Consider the following 20337-nt stretch of genomic DNA (forward strand, 5'->3'; position numbering starts at 1 on the left):
CGATGCCCCCACCTAGATTCTTTTTGTTTTTTCTGTTTTTGAGGTAGGATCTCTATCTGCTACCCAGGCTGGAGTGCAGTAGCATAATCCTGGTTCACTGTAGCCTCGACCTCCAGGGCTCAAGCAATTCTCCCACCTCGGCATCCCAAGTAACGCACACCACCACACCTAGCTAACATTTTTTTTTTTTTTTAACTTTTAGTACCGACGAGGTCTTGTCATGTTTCCCAGGCTGGTTCAAACTCCTGGGCTTGAGTGATCCTCCCAAAGTGCTGGGATTACAGGCAGGAGCCACCAAACCTGGCCCTCTCCACCTAGATTCCAACTCCCCACTTTTTCTTCCTCCTGCTGTACTCCATCAAAACTTACCCACCTTTCAAAGTTCTTCCATTTGATTTTCAGAGTGACAACTAACTGATTGAATAAACCATTATTAATAAACTATGTTGATACGTTAGTAAATGAGATATTATTAGGAGGGAGCTTGGCCAAACAGATTAACAATCTGTGAGATTTGACATCTTGAAAAATATTTTTTTCACATACCATATCCAACTTACTTATATTCTGACAGAAATTATGTAAAATATATATTATTATTACCTCTTTTTCTTTTTTTTGAGACGGAGTCTTGCTCTGTCACCCAGGCTGGAGTGCAGTGGCCGGATCTCAGCTCACTGCAAGCTCCGCCTCCCGGGTTTACGCCGTTCTCCTGCCTCAGCCTCCCGAGTAGCTGGGACTACAGGCGCCCGCCACCTCGCCCGGCTAGTTTTTTTGTATTTTTTAGTAGAGACGGGGTTTCACCGTGTTAGCCGGGATCGTCTCTCGATCTCCTGGCCTCGTGATCCGCCCGTCTCGGCCTCCCAAAGTGCTGGGATTACAGGCTTGAGCCACCGCGCCCGGCCTATTATTACCTCTTTTTCTGAAAAAAAGAAACAGAGTCAGAGATTAGGTAGCTAGGCCAGGATCACACAAGTAAGTAGCAGAGGTGGAACTTGAACCCAGATAACTGCGTATACTTTTCACTACGTCTTGCCCACAGCCAAACTTTACTAGTTAGTTCAGAAAACTGTTACCCTGAAGTTCACCTCTGAATAGTCAAAGATGTGGCCTTCCCTCACCCATCTGGTCTACCCTAACCTGCCCTCAGTTGAGTTCCCATAGTGCTGAGACTTGAGTCTCATCTCCATTCCTGCTTAGCTATGGTGATCACAAGCACATTTTTTCCCTCCTCACTGAGCTTTTGTTTTTTCACCTGTGAAATTAAAGCATTGACTGGGGTCATTTTCAGTTTTAAGACTCTAAAAAACTGATTGTTTTTATCTTCCATTTCATTCATTCAATAAGTATTCATCAAGCACCTGGTTGTACCAAGCACTCTGCTAGGTACTGAGGATAGAGCAATGAACAAGTGAGACAAGGTCTCTGCCCTCAGGGAGTTTTCTTTTCTTTTCTTTCTTTTTTTTTTTTTTTGAGACACAGTCTTCCTCTGTTGCCCAGGCTGGTGTGCAGTGGCACGATCTTGGCTCACTGCAACCTCCGCCTCCCAGATTCAGGCCATTCTGCTGCCTCAGCCTCCCAAGTAGCTGGGATTACAGGCATGCACCACCACAACCAGCTAATTTTGTATTTTTTTTTTTGTAGAAACAGGGTTTCCCCATGTTGGCCAGACTGGTCTCAAACTCCTGACCTCAGGTGATCCGCCTGCCTTGGCTTCCCAAAGTGCTGGGATTACAGGCGTGAGTCGCCGTTCCCAGCTGTGAGTTTACTTTCTTACATGTCGGGAAGGACCCTCAAACGCATCTAGTCCAGTCCTTTTACAGAAGAGAAAAGTGAGCCATGATGGCAAGTGACTTATTCAAAGTCACAAAGCAAGAAGTGGCAGAGAAGGCATCCGGGAAGCTGGATGTTTTCATTCCCAGTTTGGGGCATTTTTCTTCCTCGCCACACCTTGTATTGTGAGTTCTCCTAGAACATGGTTTATCTCAGCTAACTAGACTGTGGCCTCTGATAGGCGTTTATCCCGAGATATGCTTCACACTGCTGCTGCTGGAGTATCTGACAACAGAGCTCACTCAGAAACCACCATTTCAACATTCTGAAGCAGAAACTCTCCAGCACACAGGAGTACGGTCAGAGTCTGACATGCAGGGCACCAGCCAGCTCACAAGTAGCTCTGTTCTGCAGGGGCTTCTCTTTTTCATGCCTCCAGGGGCTGGAGTCTATTTCCACCATCAGACTGCGTATTTTTCTGTTCTGCTCACTACTTTCCTACTGCTTTCTTTTCCCCAGATCAGGACCTGAAGTAGGTGGCTGCCCATCCAGGTATTCTACAGGCACTTGCCCATGAAACCTTCACCACTCCTTGAATCTGGTTCCATAAAGTGAGCCAGCTGAGACTTAGGCTAAGTGACTTACTGAGGCAGCAGTCAGCACAGTGTGGGACCAACCCCCAAATGGAGGCACCTTCCTTCATACCTTGGGCGTGATCTGTAACAGCGTAGAAAGCTTGGACACCAGCAGAGTGGCACCTAAATGGGGAGCACCTGTCTGCACTGTCTGCATTCAATAAGCATTCATTTCATCACCCTTTACCACAGTCATTTTTTAATTTTATATTTTATCAAAGTTACACAGGAACATTGATTAAAAAGGGAACTAGTTCTGTAAGATTTGCTAAGACAAAGAGCAATCCTCAACCTCCCTGTACCCACCCCAAACCCATTTCCTTTTCCCTAGAGGGACCAATTTCAACTTGTTTAATTCTTTTGGAATTTACTTATCTCCAAATAACATGTTTGTAATACGACTTCCTGTTTTTTCCTTTAGGCCTTATCTGTTGACTTCCCACTATGGAAGATGAGGATTTAGCTCCTTCTTCTTCACTTGCCCCCTCTATACATATGCACCCCTTTCTGTGCCCCCTTGCTCCCAATATAGTGTAATTTTTTGTAGATAATAGTGTTTGTTATGACAGCGTAAATGCCACTTGCAGCTAAGCCATGTAGTCAGCCACGATTGCTTTTCCTATCTAACACACCACTTTGTTTTGCTTATCTTTTTTCATGCACTTAGGTTTCTAAGGCATTAGCACTAGTCACTCTTACCACTTAAACTCTGCCAGTTACCTTGATCTTCTCTCAGTACATTCTTCTCAGGAAAGTCTCTTGGAGCCTTCTCTCCTGCTCTGGGGGCCTGCTACACACTGCTATTCTGGAACCTCTGTTTACCGCTGTCCAAGGGATTCCCTTGCCTCTTTCTTGTGTTAGATTGCCTGTTTTCTGGATCCCATGTCTTCTCGTTTTATGCTTTCTTCCCTCGTTTTGATAACATGTCCTCCAGGAGTTTCCTGGGAGTACACAAGAGATAATTTTTTCAAAATCTTGTGTGTCTGAAAATGTCTAACACTTGGTTAATTGAGTGTAGAATTCTAGGTAAGAAATCGTTTTGCCTCAGAACTTAGATTCCTCAGCCCTGTCATCTTCTAGCTTCCAGTGCTGCTGCTGAGAAGGCCGAAGTCATTCTGATTCTTCACTCTTTGTGTGTGACCTTGCAGGATTTCTTTGTCCCTAGCATTGAGAAATTTTACAATGACACACCTATTGTCCTGGCCATTCATGACCCTTTCAATCTGAAAAGTCATGTCCTTTCGATTCTGGAGTGTTTTCTTGAATTATTTCATTTCCTTTGTTGTATTTCTGAAACTTCTTATTCACATTTTGGGATGAATTTCTCATTTGTTCCTTCTTAGTTTCTATTTTGTCTTTTTATTTTACTTACTGGAAAATTTGCTCAATGTTTTCTAATCCTTCTATTAAGCATTTTGTTTCTGATGTCATATTTTTTCTTTCCAGGAGCTCCTATTGTAGGCTTTACCCTTGAAAAAACTTTTTTTTTTTTTTTTTTTTTTAAGACGGAGGAATCTTGCTCTGTTGCCCAGACTGGAGTGCAGTGGCGCAATCTTGGCTCACTGCAGTCTCCACCTCCTGGATTCAAGTGATTCTCCTGCCTCAGCCTCCCAAGTAACTGGGATTACAGGCATGTGCCACCACGTCCAGCTATTTTATGTATTTTTAGTAGAGAGGGGTTTCACCATGTTGGCCAGGTGGTCTCAAACTCCTGACCTCAAGTGAGCCACTTGCCTCGGCCTCCCAAAGTGCTGGGATTACAGGCATGAGCCACCACGCCCAGCCAAAAAGCATTTTTTTTATGGAGTTTTAGATACAGCAAAATTAGATGCATATGATTAATTTACTTTTTTTTTTTTTTTTTTGAGACAGAGTCTCACTCTGTCACCCAGGCTGGAGTGCAGTGGCACAATCTCAGCTCGCTGCAACCTCCGCCTCCCAGATTCAAACGAATCTCCTGCCTCAGCAGGAGTAGCTGGAATTACAGGCGCCCACTCCCACCCAGCTAATTTTCGTATTTGTAGTTGAGACGGGGTTTCACCATGTTGGTCAGGCTGGTCTCAAACTCCTGACCTCAAGTCATCTGCCCACCTCGGCCTCCCAAAGTGCTGAGATTACAGGCATGAGCCACTGTGCCTGGCCTCATCCACTATTTTTATTTAGTATCTCTATATACACTAGTTATTTAATGATTCGTATCTTATATTTGTATTAAACCCTTTAAGCTTTCATAATGAATTTCTATCAGTTAACATATTTGATCCTCACCACTTAGACTATTATATATGGATCAGACTTTGGGATCATCAAGTTCAGCCCTATCAACTCACAGAGAGAAAACCCAATTCCCAGAAAGGTGAAGTATCATGCTGGAAAACACTTGTTTCTGCCAGAACTTAGCAGAGGCATGTGAGACATTATCTGGCAGGCACATAATACTGTAGTTTTGTGTTTTCACTCTTTTAAAAAAATGTTATTGCCAGACGTGGTTACATGATCCTGTAGTCCCAGCTTCTTGGAAAAGTGAGGCAGGAGGATTGCTGGAGCCTAGGAGTTCAAGGCTGTAGTGCACTGGGAATGGCCACTGTACTTCAGCCTGGGCAACATAGCGAGACCCTGTCTTTTTTTTTTTTTTTTTTTCTTTTACAAAAAAGTGTTGGCTAGGCGCGGTAGCTCATGCCTATAATCCCAGCACTTTGGGAGGCCGAGGCGGGCAGATCATGAGGTCAGGAGATTGAGATCATCCTGGCTAATACAGTGAAACCCCATCTCTACTAAAAATACAAAAACAAAATTAGCAGCTGGTCACAGTGGCTCACGCCTGTAATGCCAGCACTTTGGGAGGCTGAGGCGGGTGGATCACAAGGTCAGGAGATCAAGACCATCCTGGCTAACATGGTGAAACCCCATCTCTACTAAAAAAAATACAAAAAAAGTTAACTGGGTGTGGTGGCAGGCTCCTGTAGTCCCAGCTACTTGGGAGGCTGAGGCAGGAGAATGGCATGAACCCGGGAGACAGAGCTTCAGTGAGTGGAGATCGTGCCACTGCACTCCAGCCTGGGTGACAGAGCAAGACTCCATCTCAAAACAAACAAACAAAATTAGCTGAGCGTCGTGGTGGGCGCCTATAGTCCCAGCTACTCAGGAGGCTGAGGCAGGAGAATGGCATGAACCCGGGAGGCAGAGCTTACAGTGAGCCAAGATTGCACCACTGCACACCAGCCTGGGTGACAGAGCGAGACTTCAAAAAAAAAAAAAGAAAAAAAAAGTTTCATAGGCCAGGCATAGTGGCTCCCATAGCACTTCGGGAGGCGGAGGCAGGTGGATCATTTGAGATCAGGAGTTTGAGACCACCTGGCCAACATGGTGAAACGCCATCTCTACTAAAGATACAAAAAATAGCCAGGCATGGTGGCATGTGCCTATAGTCCCAGCTACTTGGGAGGCTGAGGCAGGAGAATCACCTGAACCCAGGAGGCAGAGGTTGCAGTGAGCTGAGTTCCCGTCATTGCAATCCAGCCTGGGCAACAGAGGGAGACTCTGTCTTTAAAAAAAAAAAAAAAGAAAAAAAGAGTGTTATTGAGATATAACTGACATACAATAAACTGCACATATTTACAGTGTATGACTTGATAAGTTTTGACATATATATACAGTCCTGCACCCATCATCATAATCAAGATAGCTTTCACCCCTAAAGTTCCCTCATGCCCCTTTGTAGTTCCACTGTCTTGCCTCCTCCCAACCTGGCCCAAGCAACCACTGATTACCTTCTGTCACTATAAATTAGTTTTTATTTGTTAGATATAAGTGGAATCATGCAGAATAATCTCTTTTTCTGTCTGGCTTTGTTACATGTAGATTTTTTGTTTTGTTTTGTTTTGTTTGTTTGTTTGTTTGTTTTTAGAGAGGGTCTCACTCTGCCACCCAGGCTGGAGTGCAGTGGCATGATTATGGCTTACTGTAACCTTGAACTCTTGGGTTCAAGCAATCTTTCTGCCTCAGCCTCCCAAGTAGCTAGGACCACAGTCATGGCCACTCTAGTTTTTAAAAAATTCTTTGTAGAGACAGTTTGAGCTTGAACTCCTGGTCTCAAAGGATCCTCCTGCCTCAGCCTCCTAAAGGGCTAGGATTATAGGTATGAGCCACTGTGTCCGGCCTACATGTAGCTTTGTTGGGTACTTTGGAGGTCATACCTGACTGTTCAGGTGGAAAGCCTTCACCAGTTCCACCTCCCTCTACATCCTTTCTCTTCTACACACTGTCCATCTTCCCTCATCTAGTTTCAGAGGCTATAAGTCTTCAGTGTTCTAGTCTTCTCTTCATATGAGCCTGCTCCCAGGAAAGGACCAGTATACTCCATTCACACTGAGATGATTGATATGACTGATATGTTTTTTATAAAAGAAAAAAGACAAAAACCCACATTTGGCTTGTGCCAAATAAAGCAAGCTCTAATGATGGATTTCCAAGCATGAGTAGATAAGTTTGGAAGAGATTTTTTGACAAGGGCTTCTCTGAACTTCTAGAAGTACATCCTATATTATGGAGTCCTCATGTAGACTGACTCTGCAGACAGGCACAATGAATTGAAATCACCTCTGGTCCCATTCAGAATTTCAGTTTCCTGAAATGTCAGCTATTTGAGAGCTAAGAAAAGAAGTAATGTCTTGCCAGCCTTCCTTCCTTTTGGTCTATTTGGCAGAGAAAACAATCCTGTATAGATAAAGAGTCACTCAGGAGGGCAGGGCCTCCCATGTTTAGTCCTAATGTCCTTGGTCCGGGTGAGAGGAGGACCATCGGAGGGAGCCCTAGGAAGCTGGACTGAGGTCCAAGCTGGCAGCGACCCAAGGGCCACAGGCAGGAGGGCCTGGCAGACTTGACTGTCCCACTTCTCTTTTTACTCATTTTTACATTTAATCTTCTTAACAGCTTTGTAAAGCAGGAAAATGGAAAATATTTCTCTATTTTAAAAATGAGAAAAGAGAGGTAACATAACCTGGTAACTTCAAAGCCTTTCTCAGCCATAGCTCTGACGGTAGAGACCCCAGGCCACTTGCCTGCTGATGTCAGGGAACATGGTGGTGTGACACCTCTGGGCTGCAGCAGAGGAGTCAGGGCAAGAAAGGGAAGGGAGTAGAGTCCTCAAGCCCCTACACTCTCAACCATTGTTCCTCGCTCCATTGCCCTATGTCACCACCCCCAGGTTTTCCGTTCCTCTCCAGGGGCCTGTTTGAAAATGCATAGAGCCTAGGAGGGGAGGGCAAATGCAGTGGTCCCCAGTAGTCTGTGGGAAGGGAACCATCAGGCGTTTTCCTTATGAACAGGAGGACCTGCTTGGGATGAAACTGCTGGTTGGCGGGGAAGACACACAGGCAGTCCTTTTGGCTCAGTTCAGCATTTGTTGAATACTGACTCTGCCAGGATGGGGCCAGGCACATTTCCCAACCTCATGGTCCTTGGTCCTTGTAGGTCTTTTGTTTTTTGGAGATGGAGTCTCACTCATCACCCAGACTGGAGTGCAGTGGTGTGATCTCAGTTCACTGCAACCTTTGCCTCCCGGGTTCAAGCAATTCTCCTGCTTCAGCCTCCTGAGTAGCCAGGATTACAGATGTGTTTCACATACCTGGCTAATTTTTGTATTTTTAGTAGAGATGGGGTTTTTCTATGTTGGCCAGGCTGGTCTCAAATTTCTGGCCTCAAGTGATCCACTCAGCTCAGCCTCCCAAAGTGCTGGGATTACAGGCGTGAGCCATCGCACCCTGGCCCCTTGTAGGTCTCGAATAGTGGGAAACTGAATAGTGGTTGGTGAAGAGGGAGGAGGTTGTACAAAACCCCTTCCTCAGGAACCCAGGAAAGATGTAGCAAAGGCTAAACTGGGGGAAAGAGCACAGGGAAGAGATTTTAAAGACAATCTTGACCAACTTCAGTATTTTGTCAGTGCTGGCTGCTCCTGCTTCCAGGGACCCCAGGCTGCCTGCTGGTCCTCCTATGCCAAGGAACTCAGTGGCACAAAACCTCCAAGCAGAAGAAGGCAGGAAAAGGGAGCAGAGTTTTCAGAGTCCTGCTTCTTGTATAAGGACAACATCTCCCCTCCATCACCAAGCAATGGCAAACTCTCAAAATTAAATTTATTTACAAATCAGACATCCCATGATTCTTTTAGCAAGAGGGCAGGCATTTCTATATCCTGAAAATAATAAAAAGGTAAGAATATCTATGTATTTAATACAATTCCAGTTTATTATCCTTTATTTTGTTTGGTTCTATTAATGATCTTATGCAGTAGCCAGGCAGGAATTATTGGCAGCTAACAGATAAGGAAACTGAGGCACAAAAGAGTTTGACTTACTCAAAGTCACATAGATATAGTAGTGAAGCCAGATCTTAACAGGCTAGAAGGGGTTGTAGAAGCTGGGACTACAGCTGTTCCAGGGATGTTTGTGGGACAAAGTGGCCTAGGCTGGGAGCTGGGATTTGTTCTGTATTTTATCGTCTTGAGATGATCTGTGGCCTTGCAGGGGTATAAAGACGGATATAAAGACCAGGGTTCTGGTTCCAATTCTGCCACTCATCTGCCATGTAAACTTAGCATGACTCAACTTTTTTTGGTCTTGTTTTCTAATCTCTAATATCAGAATTTAAAGGATCCTGGGATGTTTTAGGAGGAAGGGGCATTTAAATTATATCATTAAAATTTGTTGGGCCAAAAGTGAGAGGAAAGACAATAGCAATGAGCACTGACACAAAGGTGGAAATTCAAGGTCTGGTCTGGAAATAGCTAGAGAAATTTAACTTGGAATATAGAACAGGTGTTGATATATTGAGTTCATTTATTTTGTCTGCTGTATGATAGTTCATTGAAGTAGTAAACCACAGTTCATATATCCATTCTAACTCTAAAAGATACTAATACTAAGAAATACTAAAAATGTTGCTTTGACATTTTTAGTATTACAGTGACACAATGAACATCCATGTGCATGGTTTTTAAAAATATGTGTGTGACTTGATTGAAGATTGAGGCTTAGAAATGGAAAATGCTAGATTACAGGCTATTCACATCTTCAACTCTACCAGGTATTATGTATTTCTGTTCCCCACCAAGGTTTTTAAATTATTGCTAGTTGGCTGACTGTGAATGGTGGTAAAATATATTTTAATTTTCATTTTCCTAATTACTAGTGAGATCGAATTTATTTTCATGTGTTTGTTGATCATTTAGGTTTTTTCTTCTAAAGTGTCTAATAATATCTTTGTTTATTTTCATAGGAGTTATATATTACAGACACTAATCCTTTATTGATTATATGCATTGCAGATACCTTCTTCCAGTCTGTGGCTTGTCTTTGTACTGTACGTTTTTTCATGAAAAAAAAAATGTTTTTTAAAGTTTCATTAGTTAATTTAGCAGCATATTCTTTTATGGCTTTGCTTTTGTGTTTTAAGAAATAGGTCTTTGTCCAGAGGTCATAAAGACATTTTCATATATTTGCTTTTTAAAGCATTAAAGATCTTTGTTTCTTTCACCTTTGTCTTCAATTTTACCTTTCCATGTTTCAGAACCACTTAATGAACCTTCCATGCTTTTTCTGTGGTTTGTAATGTGACCTCTACCACATACCACATTCCCATACAAAGACAGGTTTGCTTCTAATCTTTGTATCTCATTTACTTTATCTGTTTGCCTGTTCCTGTACCACATTATTGTATCTGTTAGGACAACTCTTCACCTTCTTTAAAAGGAAGAAGATTATTGTGGCTCTTCTTGGCCTTTTTTCTTTTCAATGATTTTTAGGATCCAAAATGTATAATTTATGAAAAAAATCTATTGGAAATTTTAAAGGATTATACTTGATTTCCAGATGGATTGGGGATAATTGCCAGTTTTATAGTATTGTCTCTTCCCATCCATGAACATGGCACATCTCCTCATTTGAGTCTTCTTTTTGTGCATTTGTTGGATTTATTCTAGGTACCTTCTAGTTTTTGCTACTATTATAATTGATATATATTTTAAATTACTTATAATAGTTTTTGCTGCTCTATAGGAATAATAGTTTTTGCCGCCCTATAGGAATGCTGTTGTTTTTTTATGTTGATTTTATTTCCAACAGCCTTGATAAAACTCTCATTAGTTCCAATAATACTCCAAAGAAATATTTTGAATTTTTCTATATAGATAGTTAATTCAGCTGCAGATCATGTTACTTTGTTTCTTTTTTTTTTTTTTTTTTGAGACGGAGTCTCGCTCTGTCACCCAGGCTGGAGTGCAGTGGCCGGATCTCAGCTCACTGCAAGCTCCGCCTCCCGGGTTCACGCCATTCTCCTGCCTCAGCCTCCCGAGTAGCTGGGACTACAGGCGCCCGCCACCTCGCCCGGCTAGTTTTTTGTATTTTTTAGTAGAGACGGGGTTTCACCGTGTTAACCAGGATGGTCTCGATCTCCCGACCTCGTGATCCGCGCGTCTCGGCCTCCCAAAGTGCTGGGATTACAGGCTTGAGCCACCGCGCCCAGCCTGTTTCTTTTCTTTTTCATGTATTATTTTGATCTCTAGGAACTTTAGTACTATATTGGATAGAATAATGGGTTTGGTCTTGACTAGAAGAGAGGCTTCGTATTTTATTTATTTATTTTTTTGAGATGGAGTCTCCCTCTGTAGTCCAGGCTACAGTGCAGTGGCGTGATCTCCATTCACTGCAATCTCCGCCTTCCAGCTTCAAGCAATTCTCTTGCCTCAGCCTCCCAAGTAGCTGGAATTACAGGCATGCACCACCACAACCAGCTAATTTTTGTATTTTTTAGTGGAGACGGGGTTTCACCATGTTGGCCAGGCTGGTCTTGAACTCCTGACCTTGTGATCTGCCCGCCTCAGCCTCCCCATGTGCTGGGATTACAGGCGTGAACCACTGTGCCCGACCGAAAGAGAAGGCTTCTAATAGTTCACCATTGACTATGGTGTGTTCAGTGAGATGTTGAAAAATATAGTTTATTGAGTTAAGAAAATGTTTTTATATTTCTAGTTTGCTAACAGTTTTTTCTATGATTGGGTGTTGACTTTTTAAAATCAAATGCATTTTCAGCATCTGTTGAGATTCTCCTGTAGTGTTCTTTAACTTATTAATATGAATGATATTGAATGATTATCTAATGTGAAACCATCCTTGCATTCCTAGGATAAACCCTATTGGATAATGATTTATATATTTTTTTGTACATTGCTATATACAGTTGCTAATCTTGAGTATTTTATATCTATGTTCATTAATAAAATTGGCCTCTAATTTTCTTTTCTCATACTGTCCTTATAGGGTACACAAATGTAAATATACTACTTTTTTATAAGAATTATAGTCATTAGAATTAGAAGGGAATTTAAAGAGCATGTAGTCTGATCTCATCATCTTATATTGGAAGAAACTGGAACTCAGAGAAAGGAAATAGCCTTTCTAAAATCATACAAAATTAGAAACAGAGTTGGGACTAAAGTGCTTGGCAAAGCACTTGCATTTGAAATTACTTTCCCATTCATGATCTCATTTTATCTCCACAATAGCCCTGCAGGGAAGGTAATGCTTATTGTCCCCATTTTATAGATGGGCTAACTGAGGTCCAGTCACTGAAGTTATGACTTATGTGACCCAGCAGAGTTGGGTCCTAGATCCCTCCAAAATTTCTTTTGTTCTGTGCCCAACGCCACTGACAGGTCCACTTCTCCGCCCGAAATGAAGGGACCCACTGAGTCATGTATCCAAAATTAATATTTTGTAAGAGTCCAGCAATATTTTCACAGGCATGTCAAATGGATGCCCCATTTGCAGATAACCCTCAATGGCCAAGGATGAGGGCTTTATGGTCCTTGCAGGTCCTTGGTGGCCAGGACACTGTGGAGGCCAAGATAAACCATTGGTCTCTAAGAATGTTCTTTGGTATATAGAAGGCCAGGATCCTTAAATGCAGTCTTTCTAAATGGGGCCAGAATACAAGGCCTTAAGATCCTGTCCTCGAGATTTCCACAGAAAGGGGCTCCAGTTTCTCTTTGTCCCCTCCCCCACCCTCTGGCCACCACCCACCTTCCTCCATATCTCTCAGCAAGCTGCTTCCTGCATCAGCGCCCTTGTTTTGCTTGTGCTATTTGTGTCTGCTTCTAACAGCTGGCCCCAGCCTGGCAGCCCCTAGCTCTGAGGATTATCCAATTATCCCATTAGCCCAGCATGTCCTTCCTTCCTCCAGAGCTATTAGCTCCCCATCTCCCTCTCCCTCTCTCTCTCCCTGGGCTTGTCCATAGCCTCCCTTGCTGCTTCCCTAGCCAGGCTTAGAGCTGGGTGGGTCAGCCCACAGTCAAATAGATGCAGAGAATAGCAGAGCTGGAAGCGATATATATCCATCCATCTGCTTCATCATTTTGCAGGGAAGGAAACCCAAAGTCACATGACCAGTTAACGGCAGCAGAGAACTAAAACCCAGGTCTCTCGACGCAGTCAGTGTGCTTTACCAAGTGTGTGCTATGCTTCGCCCTAGGATGGAGGAGATACCATCCCCACTCCACTCTCTAGGATTAGAATTTAGAGTCTTGCTAGGAAAATGTAACATACACTGGTGAAAACCAGCACATTACTCAGGCATTAAGTCATAACTTAGCAGCAGGTAACAAACTTCTGGTGCGTGGGACAGGCATGCATCTAAAGGCACTCAGGAGACCTGGGAAAAGAGGATTTCAGTAAAGTCCCCCTCCATCTTCGTGGAAGAGATGCCTCTTTAGGTGGGCCCTGAAGGATGGGAAGTGTCTAAAGTAGGGGAGATTCAGAGTGACAGCATCTCAGGCGAAGTGGCCTGCCTGAAAGACAAAGGCAGGGAATGGGGTAAGAGGATGGTAGACAGTTCAGTTTGGCCCAGTGAGGGGCAGGGTAGTGGGAAGGAAAGTGGGTGGTCAGAGCTGTCTCTGGAGGGCAAAGCTGTGTCTTTGGCCACAGAAAGAAGGCGGACTTGATCTGCTGCACATTTAGAGGCCACTAAATGTTTTGGAGCAAGGGAGGGACATGGCTGATGCTATGCTTTGGGGATATTAATCTCACTGCTTGGGCTGAATAGATTGTGGTAAAAGAGATCAACAAAGAGGTCTGTTTGGAGTGTATCCAGGTTGGTAGAGATGATAGTGCCTCTGCCAAGACCATGACTTTGAGGGATTACTAAGGGGTAGAGTGGATGGAACAGATTCCAAAGATGTTCAGAAAGAATTAACAGAGGCCGGGCGCGGTGGCTCAAGCCTGTAATCCCAGCACTTTGGGAGGCCGAGACGGGCGGATCACGAGGTCAGGAGATCGAGACCATCCTGGCTAACACGGTGAAACCCCGTCTCTACTAAAAAATACAAAAAACTAGCCGGGCGAGGTGGCGGGCGCCTGTAGTCCCAGCTACTCGGGAGGCTGAGGCAGGAGAATGGAGTAAACCCGGGAGGCGGAGCTTGCAGTGAGCCGAGATCGCGCCACTGCACTCCAGCCTGGGTGACAGAGCCAGACTCCGTCTCAAAAAAAAAAAAAAAAAAAAAAAAAAAAAATTAACAGAATGTAATAGATTAGATTTGGGAAGATAAGGAGAAGAGCTCCTACCAATAGGATTAGGGAAGTAAGGAGTGGCCACAGGAAGTATAGGATAGGATGGAGGAAGCTGGTGAGGACCCTCCCCTGCTTCACCCTCTGGCACTCCTTGGGTGAGAGCATTTTGTAGAGTTGGCAGTTTGCTTAACCCTGGGCTGCAGGATGCCTTCTCTACCCTATGTCTCAGCCCTCCCCAGGCTTCTCTGCTGGATGTCCACATGTTGACCCAATAAGTCATCATGGTACTCTCTCCAGACAGCAAATGTACTTCACTTGGGGGTAATACTGCTGTCATCTAAGGAGGAATTTTTGGCCTTGGGGTGTATTCTGTTAATACAGGACTCTGGGCCTCTTTGATGCCTTTCAATCCATACCAGGTAGGCATCTCCCACCTATACCCATTGGATTCAGGTAGTGACTTTTTAATATATATGTTGTCATTCCCTCCTCCTAATCCTCTGTCTTATCCCACATACCTGCTTTGGGCTTCCATGAACTGAAAACTAAACTGAAGACAATTCTGGCCACAAAAGATGAGCCATCGTCACTAGCCTTGTGCCCTCGAAGTACAGAGGAGTCTCCTCAAGTCCCATAAGGGGGTCCAAGCCCCTTCCAGGCCAGCAAGCGCCTGAATATCCTGACATCACTGTCATTGGATCACTGAAGACCCAGCCATGAGTCTCAAATTGTTGCATCTTGGTGGCCTTTAACGTGAACTAGTTATTCTGCTGAAGCTTCTGTGAGCCCAGTTGCGCCTTTTGGAATAGCACATGGCAAGCTGTTTCTCTCATCTGGTCTGTTCACCATAGCTCTCCCTAAGTCTTCTCCAACCTCACATCCTCCAGACATTTTCAGTTTCTAGATGCTCCCTGTCTTGATCCCCTTCCTTTGGCCACTTGTTAATTTGTTGAGTGTCATTGGGAGGTTACCATCTTGTTTGCAGGCACAAAATGACAAACTCATTTCAGTTTGTCCATGAGCAGGTGTGGTGTTGAGAAATGAGCATGTCTCCTGCCTTGAGTGGGGACCTGGTGAGTCCCTGCAGCCTGGGACTCACTTCCTAGTGACTAGGATGTCAGTGCAGCTTGAGGCTGTGGTTGCTTTTTTCCCAGCCTGTCCCACGGTGTTAGCCAGTGCTCAACTGAGTAACTGTAGTGTCCATGTTGTTTTGACCTGAACTGATAGTAGGCTGGGTCTCTCTATCCTCCCACTCCTCCTTGCACACTGGCTTTTTTGAAGTTGAGCAGGCTTTTTTTTTTTTTTTTTTTTGAGTCTCGCTGTTGCCCAGGCTGGAGTGCAGTGGCGTGATCTCAGCTCAATGCAACCTCTGCCTCCCAGGTTCAAGTGATTCTCTTGCTTCAGCATCCCGAGTAGCCGGGACTGCAGGCACGCACCACCACACCTGGCTAGTTTTTATTTTGATTTTGATTTTTCGAGACGGAGTCTTGCTCTGTCGCCCAGGCTGGAGTGCACTGGCATGATCTCGGCTCACTGCAACCTCCACCTCCCTGGTTCAAGCAATTCCCCTGCCTCAGCCTCCCAGGTAGCTGGGATTAAAAGTGCACACCACCACGCCTGGCTAATTTTGTTGTATTTTTAGTAGAAACGGGGTGTCACCATGTTGGCCAGACTGGTTTCGAACTCCTGACCTCAGGCAGTCTGCCTACCTCGGCCTCCCAAAGTGCTGGGATTACAGGCATGAGCCACCGTGCCTGGCTAGTTTTTGTATTTTTAGTAGAGATGGGGTCTCACCATGTTGGCCAGGCTGGTCTCAAACTCCTGACTGCAAGTGATCCACCCGCCTCAGCCTCCCAAAGTGCTGGGATTACAGGAGTGAGCCACTACATCCTGTCTGAGCAGGACTTTACAGTGGTCCTTGCTCAGTTTTATCTGTCCAGCCCTCTGAGGTCATTTTGAATTTGACTCTGTTGGCCGAGACATTTACAGTATCCCTTCTCCATTAACCTCTTAGATAAGCCTAAATTTCCCTCGTTTCTAGACTTTCATAAACAGATGGGACAGTATAGGGTTGAAGAAAGTAAATGATCCATAATCAGTGACCCTTGCCTAGGTCGTCTGCCAGTTCCACACCCACCTCCTGGCACCCAGAGATCAGGGACTTCCAGGTGCCTGCCTTGAACTCACACCTACCGCATTTCTCCCTCTGGCAATGGCTGGGCAATGTCAGTGAGCAGAATGTAGAAGGTGGTCAGTAGCTCTCTTCCCTGCCACCCCATTTTCCTTCCCTCCCAGCCTCCTTTCCACTCTCTGATGCCAAGAACACTAGCACTATTGATTGGCTACCCTCTTATTTTTCTGAGCTGAGAATGGATTTATTATTACAATAATAACGGTCGGCATCATCCTGGGCATTTATGTTGCACATACCTTCCAAAGCACTGCCACATTTATTTATTTTTTTGAGACAGAGTTTCGCTCTTGTTGCCCAGGCTGGAGTGCAATGGTGCAATCTCAGCTCACTGCAACCTCTGCCTCCCGGGCTCAAGAGATTCTCCTGCCTCAGCCTCCCAAGTAGCTGGGATAACAGGCACTCGCCACCATGCCCGGCTAATTTTTTTTTTGTATTTTTTAGTAGAGACAGGGTTTCACTACATTGGCCAGGCTGGTCTTGAACACCTGACCTCAGGTGATCCACTCACCTTGGCCTCCCAAAGTGCTGGAATTACAGGCGTGAGCCACCACGCCCGGCCCACGTTTATTAACTCATTTTATCTAAAAGTAGGTGTGGCAGCTCAGTGACTTGTCCTGTGAAAGAAGTCAATGGCAAGGCCAGGGATTGAAACTGGTGTTTTGACTCCCCATCCAGCAGTCGGTGGAACAGGGTGGTGGTTGGAAGGAGCAAGTGGTGGGATTATTTGGCATCTCTGAATGAGGCAGCAGAGAGAATCAAGCTGAAACCCCAAGAGATAGCCTGCAGGATGCCTGGCCGTGGCCCTCCAGTTCCCCTAAAAGTTCTGGAACTGAAAGAACAATTAATTGTGACATTGAACTGGGACTCAATTTTCCTAAGAGAAAACTTGATAATTTCTAAAAGTCTCATCTATCTTTAACAATTCCAGAAATCTCTGAATATAAACCAGGCTCTATCCCCCTCACTCCCCTTTCCAACCTAACTAGAAAATGTGGGTGGGTTGAGAAAGAACAGAAAAGAAAGATCAAAACTGTGACAGCCTTCTGACAACATTTTAACTTGAAAATTGCCTCCAAATGGATGGCATAATTCAGTGTAGGCAGATGAAAATCAGGCGCAGATTTACTCAGCCCCTCCTTGTTCTTATTTCCTGACCAACAGGTTGAAGAGATGGGGCCCTGGAGCTGACCGCGGGCCTTTGACAGGCCAGCTTGGCGTGGCCCCCTCTGTGAAGCCCATCCTGGCTGCCCGCTAGGGTGTGGCTTTCACCTCCTCTGAAAGCCTGTGTGTCCCTCACAGGCTTATTCCCTCTGTCAGGCTTATTCTCCCCATTGGGCTTGTTCTCCTTAGTCAGTGGTTAGCTCCCTGCATCCTGCCCCTGGCTCAGTGTGCATCATCAAGGGCTCATTAAGTGGTTGGGAGAGGGACAGAGAGCCAGGAGATAGGGCTCAGGTCCTAACCAGCACGATCCGAGGGCTTAGCTGGTTGTTAGGTGAGAGTTCAGATGGCTAATTTGACAAAGAGTCACTCCTCTCCTCCCCAAAACAGAAACACTTCCTTGGACAAGGCAAAGAAGCGTGAAAGGGTCCATGCAAAACCTTCCCCACCTCCCTCAGAGGACCCTGGGTAGGCTACCCCTGTCACCTGCCCAGCCTCATGCTGACTCTCTGGCCTGGCCTTTCTCCTAGGCCAGCCTCCCTCCAAGCCTGACTAATGGGAAGCAGAGGGAATTGTCAGGAAGCTCTGCTAAGCTGCTCTTTCTCCTCTGGAAAAAGGGTTGAACCAGAGTCTCACAAGGTGCTTCTCATAGCTAGTTTCTGTGTTCTGTGTGTCCATCCCCCTCTTTTAAGGTGTGAGTCATCTGACATTCTCTTGCCCCCTCCCTTGGCTCTGCAGCCTGACAGGGGCTGTCCTAACAATGACAGTAACTGCTAATGATGAGTGACAGCAGCAATGAGGGGCACCTTGGGAGAGAGGGGGGATGGGTGTGGGGAGGAGGGGAAGGTGTTAACCTTGCACACTGAGCAGTAAGGGTCAGGGAGGGAGCCACTTGCCTCACAGCACACCTGGGTCTTCCTAAGTTCTGTACCCTCTAAAGTAACTTCTCCCACCAGCAGAGGGGCATTGCTTGGCATGCTCAGAAAACAGTTGTCCGGCACCAGAGCTCAGGGGAGGGTGTCCAACTGGCAAGAGCCCGTAGCAGCAGCCATGTGGGGAAGCAGCACAACATTGCACGACACGACAGCAGCAGCATCCCAGGCACAGAGTGCTGGCCTCACCCACCTTCCCTGTGGCCCCAGGAGCAGGGGTGGGCTGGCAGAGCCCTTCCCACATGCTGAGCAGTTGGATTCCCCTGGGTTCTTGTTTCCCCACCACAGTTGAAAAGACCAGTTTCCCATTTCTGGGATACCAAGTCCCAGAAGATGCAGGAGACATCAGCAGCTCATTTCCTCACAGCACCCAGGTGGCCCCTCTTTCCTGCCCTGCTGTGGTTTGCTGTCCCCTGGTCAGTGCACAGAACTGTGGCCCCTACCCAGCTCCCTGAGCCCCCTGGTGATGCCTCCCAGAGGATAGGGCCTTAATCCAACCCGATTAAGGTAGGGTTTCAGGAGGGGTGGTTAGAGGAGGAGGGTGAAAGGGAGCCCTCCAGCAGGCTTGTTTCTTGTGAGGGCCAGTGATGAGCCGAGACCCAGCTTGAGCCAGACCCCTGCTCTCAGGCCTCCCAGTGGCCTGGCAACACCCACTGTAGAGAGGGGCTGGGGCCATGGAGAACATGGATCTGTGATGGGACCCATATGCGTGGGACAGGCCTGAATGAAGCATATTATCCACCCCCAGCCCTTTGGGAAGGGCAGGGAGAGGGTGGAGAGGGGCCCTTCGACAGAGCTGCAGGGCTTGGAGCAGCCCAGGCCACAGCTCCTGGCAGCCTGGCCCAGGGCAGTGTGGACCAGGACATAGCCTGTACCCCAGGGCACTGGGCTGTTGCTCATGCCTTTCGCCAGTCTTCTCATCTCCCTCATGCTGCTGCTGTGGGCACTTATTCCTGTTGAGGTGGGCTCTGCCCACTAGCATGTTTATATGTGCACACATGTATTCTCTTACTGTCTGAGGATAATGCCTGCATATGTTCAGGTCTGTGCCCATGTGCTTACACTCAGGCCTGCTGAAGGTGGGAACCAACATGGGGTGGGTGTGGACATGGGACCCTAAGCTCCTAAGGACATGAGGAGGCCTGTGCTCTACCACTAGGCAGGAGCTGGCCCTGGGAGGACTAGGGCCCATTTGTACCTAGAAGCTTTTGCTGAGCCCCTGGCCCTGTTCTCCCAGCCCCAAAGCCTACACCCATCTAGCTCAGTACTCAAAGCCTGGTTCCCAAGGTCTCAGAAAAGGCTGGAGAGACGAGGTTTCATTCTTCCCTACCTTTGTGGTTCTCTTTCTGGCCTCTTCCCACCAATTGCTCATGAGGACTGGCAGCTTCTGTGTTCTTGGTCTTCTCAGGCACACCCCAGCCACTGTTCCACCCTCAGCCCACAGCCAGTGCAGATCCTAGGAGGGAGGAAGCTGGTGTGGACAGGGGGTGGACTCAGTGCATTTGTATCAGTGGCTCCTTATAGGTTGTCCTGGCTGTCCATAAGAACCCCCTAGGGAATTACTTGATCTACCCTGGCCAATTAATCCAGTGTCTCTGAGGCAAGGTACTCAGGCTTTGGTGCTGATTGAAGCTTCCTAGGTATTTCTCCTGTGCAGCCAGTCTAGAGGACCTCTGAGGATATAACAGTGAGATAGCTAAAACAATCCTGTGTTGGTTTTGGGACAGTTTTGCAGGCATCCATATACTAAAAGTGTAAAGAAGTCCAATGGAAAGGGCTGGGTGTGGTGGCTCATGCCTGTAATCCCAGCACTTTGGGAGGCCGAGGCAGGTGGATCATGAGGTCAGGAGTTCGAGACCAGCCTGGCCAACATGGTGAAACCCCGTCTCTACTAAAGATACACAAAAAATTAGCCAGGCATGGTGGCATGTGCCTGTAGTCCCAGCTACTCGGGAGGCTGAGGCAGGAGATTCACTTGAACCTGGGAGGCGGAGGTTGCAGTGAGCTGAGATCGTGCCACTGCACTGCACTCCAGCCTGAGCAACAGAGCAAGACCCCGTCTCAAAAAAATAAAATAAAAGAAGAAGAAG

General features: G+C 46.1%; 1 long non-coding RNA gene across 1 annotated transcript; it reads right to left on the reverse strand.

Annotated features, from left to right (window-relative positions):
• Positions 1-603: 603 nt before the first annotated feature.
• Positions 604-19676, reverse strand: LOC141407865 (uncharacterized). Its single transcript, XR_012418961.1, has 3 exons — positions 19578-19676; positions 3129-3349; positions 604-922 (listed from the first exon to the last, which is right to left on the reverse strand). It is a non-coding gene; the product is annotated as an uncharacterized lncRNA (long non-coding RNA).
• Between the last annotated feature and the right edge of the window lie 661 nt (positions 19677-20337).

Source organism: Macaca fascicularis, chromosome 10 (genome assembly GCF_037993035.2).
Source record: "Macaca fascicularis isolate 582-1 chromosome 10, T2T-MFA8v1.1".
In the NCBI taxonomy this organism is placed as follows: Eukaryota; Metazoa; Chordata; class Mammalia; order Primates; family Cercopithecidae; genus Macaca; species Macaca fascicularis.